The sequence below is a fragment of the Chenopodium album genome, chromosome 14 (assembly GCF_948465745.1).
Source record: "Chenopodium album chromosome 14, dcCheAlbu1.1, whole genome shotgun sequence".
In the NCBI taxonomy this organism is placed as follows: Eukaryota; Viridiplantae; Streptophyta; class Magnoliopsida; order Caryophyllales; family Amaranthaceae; genus Chenopodium; species Chenopodium album.
The window spans coordinates 45,851,024-45,857,624 of record NC_137847.1 but is presented as its reverse complement, the minus strand read 5'-3'; the positions used below and the strand labels follow the sequence as shown (position 1 = coordinate 45,857,624).

Genomic DNA, 6,601 nt, shown 5'->3' with positions numbered 1-6,601 from the left:
TTTTCATTAGTGTTACCTTATATGATTGTATCGTTACTATGATAGGAGAGTGAACTTAAATATTTCCCCTATCCTTAAATCAAATTCAACATAAAAAGGTAAAACCTTAAATCAAGTTCAACATAGGAAAGTAGTATCAAAATTTTAGTCTCCATTAAGTCAATTAATTTAGATATTTAAATAAACTATCTATTGAATTCTACTACCTTTTTATTTTTTTTATTTATTTATTTTTTTTAACACTGATTTTGATTTTAACTATCTTAAATAATTTTTTTTTAGGAAAAATACACTTTAATAATCCTAACTATGCGCGATTTACTTTAATCCAAACTAAAATTTATTATCTAACAATCCCAACTATGAGGTCAGTTTGCCTACAAAGGTCCCAATGACCGGTGACCCTGTTGTAAGGGTAAATTTTTTTTTTCTTTAAAAAAAATCTACGTGTCAGCATGTTATTGCTCCAAAATTATAAAAAAAAAAACCAACCCCAAACCCCATTCCCAGCCACCCTTTTCCCCAACCTTGATACCCTAGGGGCCCAACCCTAGGCCACCAGAAGTTGGTCGGCCACTCCACCTGGAAAATGGTCGGCCGACATTCTCTACTCTCAAAACAATCCATCCAGTCCACCCCCACCCCTTAAACCACCCCCTCCCATCCCTCCTCCTTGCCGAAATATAAAAAAATAAAAAACTTAAATACCGCTCTCCCTTCCTTCCCCCATCCACGAAACTGCTAGGGGGCCGTTTTCGTGGGTTGGGGAAGGGAGGAGGGGTCGACGGTAATTGAAGCAAGGGGAGTTGAATTCAAGGGAAGGGAAAGGTTTAGGGGGTGCGGGTGGGCCGGCTAAAGTGGTTTCGGGGGTTAGAAGCGGCGGGCTAGTCATTTTTTGTGGTAAGGGGGGCAAGTGGCCGACCGTTTTTTTGTAGTCTAGGGTTTGAGCTTTGGGTGTCACAGTGGGGGAAGGTGGTGGCTGTTAGGATTTTTGGGGTTTTTTTCTTTTTATTTTTTATTTTTTATTTTTTTAATTTTAGATAAATCACGTGCTGACACGTGTCTTGGTAACCTATAATAAAATGTTGTTGACCAATTGGGACTATTAGTGGCAAAGTGACCCCATATTTGGGATTATTAAAAAATAAAGCTTAATTAGTTGGGATTATTAGAAATAAATCACCCATAGTTAGGATTATTAAAGTGTACTGTTTACTTTTTTTTTTAATAAACTTGTGACCTTAAAAAAATAAAAAAAAGAAGAAATTTATGGTTGATAGAATTAACAACATTGTCAATGATTGTAAATAACCCTATGTCTTCCATATAAGTAATATATTCTCATTTTTTATACTACTACCTTCGTTTCTATTTATTTACTATAATGAGGTATTTTATGTGAGACATAAAAAATTCATTTATTGCAAGTAAAAAGAAATGGAGGTAGTATATATCTCATAAATTAGGACAAATTCATAGAGTAATATATAAAAAAACCCAACCACCAACCCCCACCGTGACACCCTATCCCCTACCCCAACCACCACCAAAACCGGCCGGCCACCCTCCTCAACCTCCGAAAATGGTCAATCGGCAACATGGATGCATTTATAGGGTGTTTAAGGGGGGTTTTCAGGGCTAGGGTGGAGATTTTCAGGGTGGTTAGGGAGATTGGGATGGAGTTTTCGGCAGGTTTTCGGCGGTTGGTTGGAGTTTTCGGCGGGTTTCCGGCATCTAGACGGTGTTTTGGCATGTTTACAACTTCTAGGTGGGGTTTTCGGGGTGGTGGCTTTGGCCTGTGGTGGTTATGGTGGTTTCGGGGGTGATTTCGGAGGTGGGTTTTGTTCAGCGGGGTGGTTTTTGATATTAGGGGGTTCCGGCCGGCCGTTTTCAGTGGTTTAGGGCGGCGGCTGGCCAATTTTTGGTGGGGGTAGGATAAGGGTTAGGGTTTCACGGTGGCTTGGGGGTGGCTGGTGGTGGTGGGTTTTTTTTTTTTAAAAAAAAAAAATTTACATGGCTTTTTTTTTTTTTTTTTGAAACTTACATGTTTTTTTTTAAACTTTTTTTTTTTACCAATTATTGTGCGACACGTGGCTTTAAAATAATAAAATAAAACTTTTAACCTGTTTAAAAGGTTATAGGTAAAAAGGTTTGTTAAAAGAAGATGACATACAAAGGTGAGATTGCCTCATAATAATCAAAAGGTGGGATTGTCATTGTCAGACCCCGTAAAGGTGAGATTATTTATTTCCATTTTTCCTTTACTTTTTAGAAATGAAACTGGAAAGTACTCCCTCTCTAATTATTTGCTCCACTTTCCTTTTTAAGGTGTCCCCAAAAGATTGTCCTACACTACTTTGAAACTTTTGGCATGTTTTCCCACTTGCACTTTTTTTATCTCTCTCCTCATTGATATTTGTGTCAATCCATGTGCACCATTTTTTGCCCAAAGCCTTAATAAAGTGGATTTATGGTTTGGGGCAAACAATTGGGGACAGGGGGAGTACGTTGTAAAATTAAAATATTATGAAAACGTCAGTAATAACACGAAAAGCATGTGGATCGTTCGATTAACATGATCTAAAGGCCTAGATTAGTTCTAGTTCTCATTTTCGTTTTTGTTTTTGATCTAAGCGTCAATGATTAATACTTCAGATTATACAATATAGTTAGCCATATATCGATGTATAGACATAGGTGCCTAGCTAGTTGGCTCTAATATTACAAGTAAAGAGTATTTCATGTACTTACTCCGATTTTTTATAGTTGACACTACTTGAATTTTGTATTATTCACAAATTAAACTTTAACTAACTTTGTAATTTATAACTACAATAAACATAGTTATGTGAGATTTTTTTTTAAATCGTCTAAATGTTTATTTTGTATATGTCCACTTTTTTTTGTAATTTTACAATATCGATAATAAGAGATATTAATCGTTAAAATAGTGCGTTTGCAAACGTACGTGATAAAAGATGGGTGTCAAACTGTCAACTAAAAAAAATACAGGTAGTACTATATTATAGACTAATTATTGAACAATAATTATTACTCAGTATGTATCTGCGTAGATGTAATTAGCCATTTTTTTTCCAAAATAAATACTGTGAATTTCCCTTTTAATTTATCAGCGGTTTTTTGTGTGGTTGGCCATACTGCGTGGCCTGCTGACACACACCAAAAACTGACCGTGTAATCCCTGACTGACTAAGCCCCCTATGACTAAGTAACTCTTGATCGACTGAGTAACATATGACTAATGATTGAGCAAACCCTAGATAAGTAAGCCCGGCCACACAGTGTGATCGACCACATATAAAACTTTGTGTTAATTTATAACTTTAAATTCCAATATTTAATAGCACACCTCATTTTCTTGACCCGTGAAGCCCTGACCCCTTAGATTAAAGATCAAAGCGTCGTATTGTAGTTGATTTTTGTTAATGCACTCTCATATTTAAATAGTCAGCGTTGTTGTTGTGTGTATACTCTGCATTTTGTGGTCACACTATTTTGTGGACCTAGCTCGTATTACATTATGTGCCCACTAATCTACTTGATCTACATGATTTAGATTTACTAACTACAACTACATAAAGCTAGACATTATTGGTCCATATGAGCCCAATGTGTCACGTCAACCTGTTTAATTCTAATTTGACTAGCTAGTTTCTGAATTCATTAATTTTTAGTTTCTGATGATTTTGAGTTTGTGTGAAAGTTTTGATGTGTTAGATTATTGAGTTGAATTGTGAAATTTTATTGTTTGATCTATTCTAATTCTTAGGTAGTTGGTTTTTTGTGCTAGATTGTTGTGTAGGATTGAAACTAGTTTTGAAATCTTAAATTTGATTAGCTTAGTAGGATGTGTTAATTTTAAAGGAAAAGGGTCTACTTTTTTTCTTCTGGATTTGTGCGTGTCATCCTTGCGCAGGGGCCATGCTAATCTATCTTATCAGATATCTCCGAAGAGACGGGTCGACTTTTGAAAGTTCTAGTTTCCAGCTTTGATAGCTTGATTGTCAGTTTTCCATGTATTTGTTATCTCTTATCTTTCAGAAATTATTGTCAATAAGATAGTGTAAGTCAGTAAAAAATAGTATAGTAATGAAATCTAACAATATCACAACTAAAATTTGGATTTAGGTGGTATCTATTTGTTTTGGTTTGGTATTCCTTTATGTAATAAGTTTATACTTGTTGCACATGGAGGCTTTTATATAGATCAAGAAATTGATATGATTGAAGTGAGGAGGATGGGTATTATGGGACTTTGCTATACCTTACTTCAGTATCTTTGGTCTTGAGTATTTTTTTTTTGAAATGTCGCATGTATTAGAAATCTTTCTTAGTTTAAACATGATTAAGATCACTTTGGGTTAGCTGAATGGTAATCTTAATTACAGTAGTTGTTTTTCTGTGCCCAATTCTTTGTAGTAAATTGAATTTCATCTATCCTTTCCATTATCTGTGGAGCATTATTGCTCTTTTGTACTTTGCCTTCCCTATCCCTTTTCCCATGAGCGATCCGCAAACACTGATCGCATTAAAATCTTAAGTAGGTGAAGTTGCTGTAACTTTTTTCAAAAGCAACACACGAATAGTCGAATACTAGTTCTAGCTCAAATTACACTATCAATGTATGATCCAATAGTTCATATTACACTATCAGGTATGCGATTGCTTATATAGTTACTTGACTGGCTTAAGTAACTTTGATTCTGTTTGTTGGAGTATGGATGTTGTGTATCAGCTTTTATAGTGAAGTGCCACTCTCTTGCAAACTGTGAATGATTTCAGGTATCAGTTATTCATGGAATCTCATGGAATCTGAGATCATTAATATGGAGTATGTTAATTTTAGCTTTTTTTTATCCATTTGCCTTACAATCCTTAGAAATTAGAACTGACAACTTGACATAGCTGAACTGCATTCTACTAGTCAAATTTGAACGTGTTTTTTCTGATTCTGGTGCTCTGGAAATGGCCTTTACAACAGGGTTGTGTTTCTATGCTTAACAACAAAGGTTATTTTATTTATGTTGCAAGATTAATGGTGGATGCTCGACATCTTCGATATGCACAAGCAAACCCTAGTAAGAAGTGGTATATATGGAGTTCTTTAGTAATTGATTTACTTCCTTTTTTAGGCTGTTTTGAAATAGTTATAAAATGGTTTCAAGTTTTTCTACTCACTCACTTCTACTATGATGACTGATGAGATGCAGGGAAACGGATTTACACGTCATATATTCCTCTTACTAGGGTCTATTCAGTCACTTCAGGTTTTTATAAGGCTTCCTACTAAGTGAGGTTTTTTTACTGACCTCCTATTGCCGATAGTGTTGTCCCTGCTACTTCACATTCTGCTCTGCTGGGTTGCTGCTTCACATACATTTTGCCTTATTAGAGAATCTGCTGTTGTTGCTAGTTTGACTTTATTGGATCTGCTACTCTTGTTGTTGTGTATACTCCAATTTTTTTTTTTTTTTTTTTTTTTTTTTTTTTTTTTTTTTTTTTTTGCATGTGTAAAGTTACAAGTTATTTTAGGTATACTATAGTTTTTTTTTTTGTATGAAACCGTGATATTATATCAATTCAAATTTTCATCTATCGTATTTGTTAATTTCACATATGTGATTGTTGTATATGTTAATATAATATTTATGTTTAAAATAATAAAAATTGCATATTTTCATAATAATAATAAATATTACCTATTAATTAATACGATGTTACATTAGTTTGCAATAAGTGATACATAATGTCGATTAAAGTGCTACTATATGTTAAAAGATGATTAAAAAATGTTACCTAATAATAAAAGAATGTGCTACATTAGTTTGAAAAAGTGATACATAATATCGGATAAAGTGTTACTATATAATGTTACTAAAGATAAGTAAGTGTTACCTAACAAATAAAAAGTAACACTTTAAAAATGATACTAATAATATTAAAAAGTGTTACATAAGAAAGTTTATAGTAGCACTTTTGAAAGTGTTACCATACGTTACTCAAAGTGTTACATAAGATCTTAGGGAACATGGGCGGAAGTATCACCCAATAAAATGTTACCTATTGTCTTTAATAACACTTTTACCACTTTATGTAACACTTTTTGGGTGTTACTTAAGGTTAATTTTGCACTAGTGTTATTCTCAAAATGAATAAAAAGATGATGACAAGTTATTTATCGATGTCTTTTGAGAGTGTGAGATAGTTCAAGTGGTTAGAGCTCCTCTTCCGGTTGCAAGAGATCTTAGGATCGATTTTCATCATTCACCCTTATGGCTCTCCAAACAAAAATAAAATAAAATTATCAATGTCTTTTGAAAACTGTAATATTTATATCAATTACTATTATTAACTCCGTTTCTTATTCTGTGTAACAAATGAACATTTTATGTCTCACAAATCATACTCCTTTGTTGCACATAATAAGAAATGGAGGTAGTATTTCTATTCTCATATTTACTTGCACTAGGGTTAACTCTCAAGATAAAACAATCATCACTTTTTATATTTGTTATTCGCCTTTTTTTAATTACATGACTTTTTGTTATTCACAACATGCTCTAGCTTATATATAGTGTAT

The 6,601-nt window shown here is 33.7% G+C and overlaps 1 pseudogene; it reads right to left on the bottom strand.

Annotated features, from left to right (window-relative positions):
* Positions 1–3,886: 3,886 nt before the first annotated feature.
* On the bottom strand, positions 3,887–3,978 carry LOC145580540 (U6 spliceosomal RNA; annotated as a pseudogene).
* Between the last annotated feature and the right edge of the window lie 2,623 nt (positions 3,979–6,601).